Here is a 12,147-nt window from a genome sequence, read left to right as displayed (position 1 = left end):
TCTGTGAATAAATCCATTTATTACCATTACCTCTCAATAGTTTATCTATAATGGATCCCTCTTATTTAAACTATTGACCTATTTTTTTCCTTCCTAATGATGTTCATGCTGTTTAAACTTTAAAAAATAAGTATTAAATCTGGGGCGCTTGGGTGGCTCAGTCAGGTTAGCATCTGACTCTTAATTTCGGCTCAGGTCTTCATCTCAGAGCCATGGGATTGAGCCCTAAATCAAACTCTGCACTCAGCGGGGAATCTGCTTGAGGTTCTCTCCCTCTCCTTCTGCCCCTCTCCCCATGTGTGTGTAAGCACACGCCCACTCCCTCTTTCTCTAAAATAAATAAATCTTATAAAAAGAAAAAAAAATAAGTACTAAATCATATTGCCAACAATCTTTATATTTCTACATACAATCTATTCATACATTTATCCAGAAATGAAATATTTTTTTTTTTTTTTTTATTTTTTTTTTTTTTTTCCATTTGGCACATTCTTTTTTTTTTTTTTTTTTATTGGTGTTCAATTTACTAACATACAGAATAACACCCAGTGCCCGTCACCCATTCACTCCCACCCCCCGCCCTCCTCCCCTTCCACCACCCCTAGTTCGTTTCCCAGAGTTAGCAGTCTTTATGTTCTGTCTCCCTTTCTGATATTTCCCACACATTTCTTCTCCCTTCCCTTATTTTCCCTTTCACTATTATTTATATTCCCCAAATGAATGAGAACATATAATGTTTGTCCTTCTCCGACTGACTTACTTCACTCAGCATAATACCCTCCAGTTCCATCCACGTTGAAGCAAATGGTGGGTATTTGTCATTTCTAATAGCTGAGTAATATTCCATTGTATACATAAACCACATCTTCTTTATCCATTCATCTTTCGTTGGACACCGAGGCTCCTTCCACAGTTTGGCTATCGTGGCCATTGCTGCTAGAAACATCGGGGTGCAGGTGTCCCAGCGTTTCATTGCATTTGTATCTTTGGGGTAAATCCCCAACAGTGCAATTGCTGGGTCGTAGGGCAGGTATATTTTTAACTGTTTGAGGAACCTCCACACAGTTTTCCACAGTGGCTGCACCAGTTCACATTCCCACCAACAGTGTAAGAGGGTTCCCTTTTCTCCACATCCTCTCCAACATTTGTTGTTTCCTGCCTTGTTAATTTTTCCCATTCTCACTGGTGTGAGGTGGTATCTCATTGTGGTTTTGATTTGTATTTCCCTGATGGCAAGTGATGCAGAGCATTTTCTCATGTGCATGTTGGCCATGTCTATGTCTTCTTCTGTGAGATTTCTGTTCATGTCTTTTGCCCATTTCATGATTGGATTGTTTGTTTCTTTGGTGTTGAGTTTAATAAGTTCTTTATAGATCTTGGAAACTAGCCCTTTATCTGATATGTCATTTGCAAATATCTTCTCCCATTCTGTAGGTTGTCTTTGAGTTTTGTTGACTGTATCCTTTGCTGTGCAAAAGCTTCTTATCTTGATGAAGTCCCAATAGTTCATTTTTGCTTTTGTTTCTTTTGCCTTCGTGGATGTATCTTGCAAGAAGTTACTATGGCCGAGTTCAAAAAGGGTGTTGCCTGTGTTCTTCTCTAGGATTTTGATGGAATCTTGTCTCACATTTAGATCTTTCATCCATTTTGAGTTTATCTTTGTGTATGGTGCAAGAGAGTGGTCTAGTTTCATTCTTCTGCATGTGGATGTCCAATTTTCCCAGCACCATTTATTGAAGAGACTGTCTTTCTTCCAATGGATAGTCTTTCCTCCTTTATCGAATATTAGTTGCCCATAAAGTTCAGGGTCCACTTCTGGATTCTCTATTCTGTTCCACTGATCTATGTGTCTGTTTTTGTGCCAGTACCACACTGTCTTGATGACCACAGCTTTGTAGTACAACCTGAAATCTGGCATTGTGATGCCCCCAGATATGGTTTTCTTTTTTAAAATTCCCCTGGCTATTCGGGGTCTTTTCTGATTCCACACAAATCTTAAAATAATTTGTTCTAACTCTCTGAAGAAAGTCCATGGTATTTTGATAGGGATTGCATTAAATGTGTATATTGCCCTGGGTAACATTGACATTTTCACAATATTAATTCTGCCAATCCATGAGCATGGAATATTTTTCCATCTCTTTGTGTCTTCCTCAATTTCTTTCAGAAGTGTTCTATAGTTTTGAGGGTATAGATCCTTTACATCTTTGGTGAGGTTTATTCCTAGGTATCTTATGCTTTTGGGTGCAATTGTAAATGGGATTGACTCCTTAATTTCTCTTTCTTCAGTCTCATTGTTAGTGTATAGAAATGCCACTGACTTCTGGGCATTGATTTTGTATCCTGCCACGCTACCGAATTGCTGTATGAGTTCTAGCAATCTTGGGGTGGAGACTTTTGGGTTTTCTATGTAGAGTATCATGTCATCGGCGAAGAGGGAGAGTTTGACTTCTTCTTTGCCAATTTGAATGCCTTTAATGTCTTTTTGTTGTCTGATTGCTGAGGCTAGGACTTCCAGTACTATGTTGAATAGCAGTGGTGAGAGTGGACATCCCTGTCTTGTTCCTGATCTTAGGGGAAAGGCTCCCAGTGCTTCCCCATTGAGAATGATATTTGCTGTGGGCTTTTCATAGATGGCTTTTAAGATGTCGAGGAATGTTCCCTCTATCCCTACACTCTGAAGAGTTTTGATCAGGAATGGATGCTGTATTTTGTCAAATGCTTTCTCTGCATCTAATGAGAGGATCATATGGTTCTTGGTTTTTCTCTTGCTGATATGATGAATCACATTGATTGTTTTACGGGTGTTGAACCAGCCTTGTGTCCCAGGGATAAATCCTACTTGGTCATGGTGAATAATTTTCTTAATGTACTGTTGGATCCTATTGGCCAGTATCTTGTTGAGAATTTTTGCATCCATGTTCATCAGGGATATTGGTCTGTAATTCTCCTTTTTGGCGGGGTCTTTGTCTGGCTTTGGAATTAAGGTGATGCTGGCTTCATAGAACGAATTTGGAAGTACTCCATCTCTTTCTATCTTTCCAAACAGCTTTAGGAGAATAGGTATGATTTCTTCTTTAAACGTTTGATAAAATTCTCCTGGGAAGCCATCTGGCCCTGGACTCTTGTGTCTTGGGAGGTTTTTGATGACTGCTTCAATTTCCTCCCTGGTTATTGGCCTGTTCAGGTTTTCTATTTCTTCCTGTTCCAGTTTTGGTAGTTTGTGGCTTTCCAGGAATGCCTCCATTTCTTCTAGATTGCCTAATTTATTGGCGTATAGCTGTTCATAATAGGTTTTTAAAATCGTTTGTATTTCCTTGGTGTTGGTAGTGATCTCTCCTTTCTCATTCATGATTTTATTAATTTGAGTCTTCTCTCTCTTCTTTTTAATAAGGCTGGCTAATGGTTTATCTATCTTATTAATTCTTTCAAAGAACCAACTCCTGGTTCTGTTGATCTGTTCCACAGTTCTTCTGGTCTCGATTTCGTTGAGTTCTGCTCGAATCTTTATTAGCTCCCTTCTTCTCTTGGGTGTAGGATCTATTTGCTGTTTTTTCTCTAGCTCCTTTATGTGTAAGGTTAGCTTTTGTATTTGAGTTCTTTCCAGTTTTTGAATGGATGCTTGTATTGCGATGTATTTCCCCCTTAGGACTGCTTTTGCTGCATCCCAAAGATTTTGAACGGTTGTATCTTCATTCTCATTAGTTTCCATGAATCTTTTTAATTCTTCCTTAATTTCCTGGTTGACCCTTTTATCTTTTAGCAGGATGGTCCTTAACCTCCATGTGTTTGAGGTCCTTCCAAACTTCTTGTTGTGATTTAGTTCTAATTTCAAGGCATTATGGTCCGAGAATATGCAGGGGACAATCCCAATCTTTTGGTATCGGTTCAGACCCGATTTGTGACCCAATATGTGGTCTATTCTGGAGAAAGTTCCATGTGCGCTTGAGAAGAATGTGTATTCAGTTGAGTTTGGATGTAAAGTTCTGTAGATATCTGTGAAATCCATCTGGTCCAGTGTATCATTTAAAGCTCTCGTTTCTTTGGAGATGTTTTGCTTAGAAGACCTATCGAGTATAGAAAGAGCTAGATTGAAGTCACCAAGTATAAGTGTATTATTATCTAAGTATTTCTTCACTTTGGTTAATAATTGATTTATATATTTGGCAGCTCCCACATTTGGAGCATATATATTGAGGATTGTTAAGTCCTCTTGTTGAATAGATCCTTTAAGTATGATATAGTGTCCCTCTTCATCTCTCACTACAGTCTTTGGGGTAAATTTTAGTTTATCTGATATAAGGATGGCTACCCCTGCTTTCTTTTGAGGACCATTCGAATGGTAAATGGTTCTCCAACCTTTTATTTTCAGGCTGTAGGTGTCCTTCTGTCTAAAATGAGTCTCTTGTAGACAGCAAATAGATGGGTCCTGCTTTTTTATCCAGTCTGAAACCCTGCGCCTTTTGATGGGGTCATTAAGCCCGTTCACATTCAGAGTTACTATTGAGAGATATGAGTTTAGTGTCATCATGATATCTATTCAGTCTTTGTTTTTGTGGACTGTTCCACTGAACTTCTTCTTAAAGGGGAATTTTAAGAGTCCCCCTTAAAATTTCTTGCAGAGCTGGTTTGGAGGTCACATATTCTTTTAGTTGCTGCCTGTCTTGGAAGCTCTTTATCTCTCCTTCCATTTTGAATGAGAGCCTTGCTGGATAAAGTATTCTTGGTTGCATGTTCTTTTCATTTAGGACCCTGAATATATCCTGCCAGCCCTTTCTGGCCTGCCAGGTCTCTGTGGAGAGGTCTGCTGTTACCCTAATACTCCTCCCCATAAAAGTCAGGGATTTCTTGTCTCTTGCTGCTTTAAGGATCTTCTCCTTATCTTTGGAATTTGCAAGCTTCACAATTAAATGTCGAGGTGTTGAACGGTTTTTATTGATTTTAGGGGGGGATCTCTCTATTTCCTGGATCTGAATGCCTGTTTCCCTTCCCAGATTAGGAAAGTTTTCAGCTAGAATTTGTTCAAATACATATTCTGGCCCTCTGGCCCTTTCGGCGCCCTCGGGAACCCCAATTAAACGTAGGTTTTTCTTCCTCAGGCTGTCGTTTATTTCCCTTAATCTATCTTCATGGTCTTTTAATTGTTTGTCTCTTTTTTCCTCAGTTTCCCTCTTTGCTGTCAACTTGTCTTCTAGGTCACTCACTCGTTCTTCCACCTCGTTAACCCTCGTCGTTAGGACTTCTAGTTTGGATTGCATCTCATTCAATTGGTTTTTAATTTCTGCCTGATTAGCTCTAAATTCTGCAGTCATGAAGTCTCTTGAGTCCTTTATACTTTTTTCTAGAGCCACCAGTAGCTGTATAATAGTGCTTCTGAATTGGCTTTCTGACATTGAATTGTAATCCAGATTTTGTAACTCTGTGGGAGAGAGGACTGTTTCTGATTCTTTCTTTTGAGGTGAGGTTTTCCTTCTAGTCATTTTGCTCAGTGCAGAGTGGCCAAAAGCAAGTTGTATTGGGAAAAAGAGAAAAAGAGAGGAGAGAAAGAAGGAAAGAAAAGAGAAAGAGAAAAAAAAGGGAAGAAAAAGAAAAAAAAACGAAAAAAAAAAAAAGAAGAAGAAAAAGAGAAAGAAAAAGAAAGGAGAAAAAAAGGGGGTGGGGGAAGGAAACAGATCAAAAAGCAAAACAAAACAAAAACAAAAACAAAAACAAACAAAAAAAGAACCACCGGGGAGTATCTTCTGATTCTGTGTTCTTTAAGTCCCTTGGCTTCCCCTGGACCTTGTCCGTCTCGCTGGTGTTCTGGGGGAGGGGCCTGTTGTGCTGATTTTCAGGTGTTAGCAGTTGGGGGAGCTGCTGTGCCCCTGCCTGGTGCAGGGCTCGGTGGGGGTTGTTTACCCCGTGAGGCCGCAGGAGGAACAGCCCCAGTGGCGGGGCAGCTCTGGAAACCTGGATTCAGCTCCGGCAGGAACTCCGGAGCTCTCCGTCTGCAGGGCCTGGAGGCTCCGGGGCGGGGCCGTTGATCTGCACAGCTCCGGGCAGGAGCGTCCTCGCTGTCCTGGGCCCTCCCGGCCTCTGCCTGTCCCGGGGGAGGCCGGATCCTGGGCTGTGTCCCGGCGCCCTGTGTCCCGGCGCCTGCGCTGGTGGATTCGCGCTCCCGGGCCGCGCAAACCCCTCCGCGGAGCCGCCGCCCGAGCCCCTCCGAGCTGCTCCTGGAACCGCGCAGCCCCCTCCGCACGGAGCCTCTTCCTCTGCCCGAGCCCCTCCGAGCTGCTCCCGGGGCCGCGCAGCCCCCTCCGCGGAGCCGCCGCCCGAGCCCCTTCAGCTGCTCCGGGTCCCGCCGGGTCCCGCCGTGCGCGCTGCAGCCCTTAGGGAGCTCGGCGCACTCTCCTGGGCGCGCAGTTGCTGTTACTGTCCCCGGGAGCCCGAGGGCATCCCCGCCCTCCTGGGTCCTGCTCCACCTCCCTGGAGCCCCTTTCCCCCGGGAAGGTCGGTGCAGCTCCTGCTCCTCCGGGACGGGGCTCTCCTGTCCTGGGGACACTCGCCCCGGCCTCAGCCCGGCTCCTCGCGGGGCCCCTCCCCCTTGGAGGCCTCTTGTTCCTTTATTTCTTTTTCCCCGTCTTCCTACCTTGATAGAAGCGCGAACTCTTCTCACTGTAGCATTCCAGCTGGTCTCTCTTTAAATCTCAGGCCGAATTCATAGATTTTCAGGATAATTTGAAGGTTTTCTAGGTAGTTTGGTGGAGACAGGTGATTTGGAGACCCTGCTCTTCCGCCATCTTGCTCCTCCCCTCAGTTCAGAAATGAAATATTTTTAAAAGGCTCTCTAGAACTCAAAGGGAAAAGGCTATATAAAAATGTAACATCATAGTTAATAAAGGTAAAAGAAATTATAATGCTTTGTTAGGGAATTTTAGTCATAATAAGGAGCTTTTTAAAATCATAGACATTTCAAATATAAAATTTTGGCTTTTAGAAAAAATAGCAAGAACAATGTAGATATACCAAAAATATTATTTAATATACTCCAGCTTTTTAATTAATTTTTTTCTGATAGGGATTTTTAAATGGTAGAAGGAAAAAATCCTCTCCTTTAATTTTTAATAAAAAATATAAAATGCATTTGCTGAATGCAAGCTATACGTGTCCCCCTTCTGTCCATTGCTTTAAAGGCAGAGACAAAAATAAAAAAGTATTCAACTGAAGCCTTAGAGCCATGGGGAGTGCCCCTTTCCTGTTGCTGAGATAGAAACTTCAAAGGTGAAATCCACATTCTAGGATCATGACTCAGCAAGTTTTCTGGCATTTATTACAAACTAATGAAGCTCCTCAGAATCTTATCCACTAGCAACCTGATGGGATGTGAAAAGGCTTGAACTGCCAGAGAAAATTTAAGCCTGGCCAAGAAGGTCCTGTGATTATTCAATGTCTAAAGCAATTCCCAGTCTCCTCCAAACTTGCCAACAAAGTGTTGAGCTAAAGCAGTGATGCCCTGGTGTAATTAGGCAGGGCACTGGCCTGCAAATAACAAAATTTTGCTTAAGCAATGAAAGGGTTTTTTGTTTTGTTTTGTTTTGTTTTTAGGTCATCAGCTGAAAAATCTAGAGGTAATACTGGCTTGAGTCACAGCTAGATGAAGTACATAAATACTGTCCCTCCGACTTGCTCCATGTAGCAGGCACAGGGATCCCCAAACACCCCACACCTCACAACCTACTAGCCTAACAGCTCCAGCTGCTAAAGATCCTCTCTAAAATTTCTGAAAAGGAATTCCGAGGAGTCTGACAGCCTTGGTTTTTAGGGTCACGTGCCCATGTCTATAGCTGGAAGGAGAAAGGGTAGAATGGCTATGCCAGACTAAGATGTGCAACCATACCCAAAATACATGGGATTTGTTTCCTTTAGAGAGCACAGATTCTGTCACCAGCTAGATCTCAAGACCTGCCCCCTACTGCCCACCTGCTTGTACTCACTAACCTTTGTCTTACCTTTCGCCTTTTTCTCTTTCTGGCCCTTCTTTCTGGCTTTCCCCTAAACTCAAAGAAACCTGAAACCACCTCCCAGGTGATGGTGAACTGCTCTGATAAAAATCTCCGAAGGGCCCAGACCACCCAGACTCTTTGAGCTAAACCTGACTTAGCGCTGCTCAGGTGGACCACAGAGTGACCTCCAGAATGACCTACAACCACCTTTACCTCATTATAATACTAAACTCTCCACCCAGGGAGGAACCTCAGCCTCATCTATATAACATGTCATGTATTGTATAGACATGTCTCCTTGAGGCTCATGTGAGACCATACGCCCACCTCTACCTAGGATAACAAGGCTTCCCTATCTAAATTCACCCTAACCCCAAACAAAAGGAACCCATTCTCTCTCTCTCTCTCGCTCCCTCTCTCTCAGAGTCACAGCTTTGGAAGCCATTCCCCCGATCTCCTTATTTGTTTCAAATTAAAGTTTTCTTCATGTGACAGCCCAACCTGGTGCAGTTTCTGACTCACCAAGGAGCAAATTCACTGTTGGTTCAGACACAAAAAGGAGACCATATGCTGGGTGACAAAACAGAGAGAGGTGTTTATTTTTCCAGAGAGGCATTCTCTCATCTGTCACACTCCCAGGAGCAGTTGTGGATGGTGACAGACCAAGAACAGACTCCTGATGGTCAGAATCTGAAAAATCAATCTGTCCGTGGAGGAAATCAGCCTATGAACGAAGCAGGGAGATCCCTGATATACCTACCTAGCGGATTAGTGCCTGTCATTAAAGGGCAGCTTCACTGCACCTTCAGTTTATAAAACAGGAATTTTTTTATTGTAGGTAAAGTTGGATACAGACAGACAAATTGTAGTGTCACGTGCCAGGATATAAAAACACTGGATTTAACTGGGGAAAAAATGTACAAATCTAGGCTTAGAACTACAAGCCATATACTCTGCATTCTCTCATCATCACAGAGAGGTCTGCAGAAATCAGCTCCATATGCTGGGGACATACCTCAGTCCCCTGCCCCCAGAAGAGGGATCCTCACTCTCCCCAGTCTGAAGAGATAATCATGATCAGTTTAGAATATGGAGTATAAATAGAAAGGATGTAAGCACCAAACAACCGGAGTATAAATGCCAACAGAGCTGAAGTTTGTCTGACAAGGCCAGCTGCCGTCACCCCATCCCTGGAAGGGGGACTGGCTGTTGGAAGGGAAACCCTGTTCCTTCTGGGGTAGGAGGAAGCCTATGTATCTAACCAAGCTCCTGAACAACTTTCCATTTCCCTTCCAGTATTTACTTTGTCATTTAGCTTTCAATTACAAGTTCAAGAAGCACCATATTCAAACCTGACTTGGTGAAATAAATATCACCTGAAGACGCTGGACATGGAGCAGAATAGAGAAATCAGAGAGGTTGTCTTCCTTTTGGGGAGTGTTTAAGCTTTCACTGCCGTTCAGGGTGTTGGTTATGGGATTGTTGGTAATGGGGCTCAACCATTTCTAGAACTGGGAGAGTAGAATGAAGGCAGGCAGTAGGGATCAGGATCTGTGGTATGCTGGGCAGTCAAGGCATGACAAGGTGTGGGTGTGGTCAGTGGCAACTGTTGTTTTGGCTGCTCCATAGGATCTCTATGAGGTTTTTTATCTCCATCCTTCTCCTCCTGCCAGGAGGCTCAAGAGGCCGAGCTATTCCTATTCCTCCTTCCTGTAGACACAGTGATTGAGTTATTCAGAGGCTGACGTGCAGCCTCAGCAGCTCCAGTCAAAATCACTGTAAACTGGAACTAACTGCAAAATGTATATTGTTACATCCCCACTCAGAACTTTATAGTGACTTCCCATTAGAATTAAATGCAAACTCCTTACCATGGCCTGTAACAGCTGCATGATTTGATCCCGACTTCACAGTTTTCCTCCTCTGTTCCTCATTGTCTGCTGTCCTCAGCCCCTGGTGTCACACACCAGCCCTCCTGGGTTCCTCTTATAATATGTCAAACTCTTTCGGTTCTCTTCTTTTGGACACGTTTTGTTGTTGTTGTTGTTGTTGATTTTTTTCTTTGGTAACTTTTAAAAATACAATTTCAAACTTGCAGAAAAGTTGTAAGAATAATAAAATGAATCCCTGTATACCAATCATCCAAATGCATCCATTGCTACATTTTGCCCCATTTGTTTTTTATTCTCTTTTTACATTTCATATGTGCCTTTTGCTTAAACCATTTGAGTGAGGCATTATGCATCTTTACCTCTGTTTCTGCCCTAAGAATAAGGACATTCTCTTTCAGAACCAGAACGCAATTATTAATCAAGGCATTTAACACTACTACAACACTACTATGTATTCCACTTTCCATACTCAAATTTCACCAATTGTCTCAATGATAGCCTTTATGGTAACTTGTTTTCCACTCCATTATCTCAATATTTCATTGTTATATCTCTTTATTATCCTTTTATCTGGGGAGGTTCTCAGATTTCATCTTTCTTACTCTCATATACATCACAAATATGGGCAGCCTCTTTAATGGCTTTCAAATATAGTCATATTTCCGACATCATGTGACTTCAGACTCTCAGAACTTAAATATGTCTTTCTGAAGATTGTTCTTCACAGGAATTTTTATGTAACCTGAAAGACCATGATCATAATAGCAAGGTCGCAGGCCCCTCTCCTCAGAATACCCTCCAGGAAGCATGTCATTTGTCCTCTTGTCAATGCCCGGCTCATGCTCTTTTTTAAAGTCTGGACTACAATTATATTTCATTCGAAGGATTCCTGGATGCAGCAGTCTCTGCTGCCAACAATTAGGTGCCTATGGAATCACCTCAGCACTGCTGAGCCACCTCTCTCACACTACCTCTAACTGCTGTAGTTAATTCTCCACTTGATCTTAGCCAAAAGGTGGAGAAGCAGTAACTGCTGTGACTCTCAATTTGGCTGTACATTAGAATCACCTGAGCTGCTCTTAAAACTGCTGGTGCCCCATGCCAATTCCATAAGACTCTCTGGAGAGGTTCAGGTAGAGTTACTGCTCTCTGCTCTCCTTCTTTGCATGGATATAAATTTTGATTATATCTTTTCATCACAGCCCAAACCAGGTTCTGCACCTGAACTTTACCGAAGACAGGAATAAGTAAAAGGCATTAACACATTAAAAAACAAACAAACAAACCTTACCTTAGGCTACTTTATATGGCAGCTGTCTGAATTCAGGCGCCCTCTGTCAACCTCATGGGGCTTTTGCAGGGTGCTACCATGTGTAGCTTCTGGCCTGCCTCCTTGTATCAGAGAAAGTATCTCTCATATGAGAGAGATAACACTAGAATAAGTTGGCCTCCTATATGTGTTGTAATTTTTCACTATTCATTTCTCTTTCCAAAAAGTTCACAGATTTTTTTTACATTTGTTCATTCGACCAGTATTAATAATTAGTTAGTAATATCAACCAAATTTTGCTTTCTGGTTCCTATATTTGAGGTCACATTTAGAAAAGTCTACCAATGTAAGACTATAGCATTATTAATTTATGTTTTCAGTAATTTTATTATTTCAATTTTTAATAGCTAAAATGTTGATCCATCTGGAAATTGTATAATACATGGAGTGGGGTAGGAATCTACATTTGTTTCATTTTAACGTTGGGTCAATTGTTACCCAAAAAAGTGTTTGTCAAATTCATTCTTTGCTCACCAATGTGGAATATTACTCTTATCATATGCAAAATTCTTAAACTACATAATTTGTCTGTTTCTGGATTTTCTCATCTCACTGTCTTTCTCTTCCTGTGCCAACATCAAGCAATTCTAATTTTAATTGTATAGTTGACTTTGTGCACTTCCTTTTTTAAGAAAAAAAAAATGTTAGTTCTTCTTTAATATTTAACTATTAACCCTATTAAGAGCTCTATTAACTTTAGAGCCACTTTGGAAAGCTGGAGTTTCAAGGCAATTGTACTCTATTTGTAGATTTGAGAATTTACTTCTTTACAATATTAAGACTTTGCACCCCAGAACATCTGCTTAATCAAGGCTTCTTTTATGTTCCTCTCCTCATTTTGCAGTTTTCTTCAAGAAAGGCTTCAGCCTTTTTGTCAGATTCATTTCTAAGTATTTTCTAATTCGATTTGGGGAGGGGGGGGAAGAAGAGTAAAGACCTTAGT

This window comes from Canis lupus, chromosome 23, assembly GCF_048164855.1.
Source record: "Canis lupus baileyi chromosome 23, mCanLup2.hap1, whole genome shotgun sequence".
Taxonomy (NCBI): domain Eukaryota; kingdom Metazoa; phylum Chordata; class Mammalia; order Carnivora; family Canidae; genus Canis; species Canis lupus.
The sequence above is the reverse complement of the archived record's forward strand: the minus strand, read 5'-3'. Positions refer to the sequence as shown.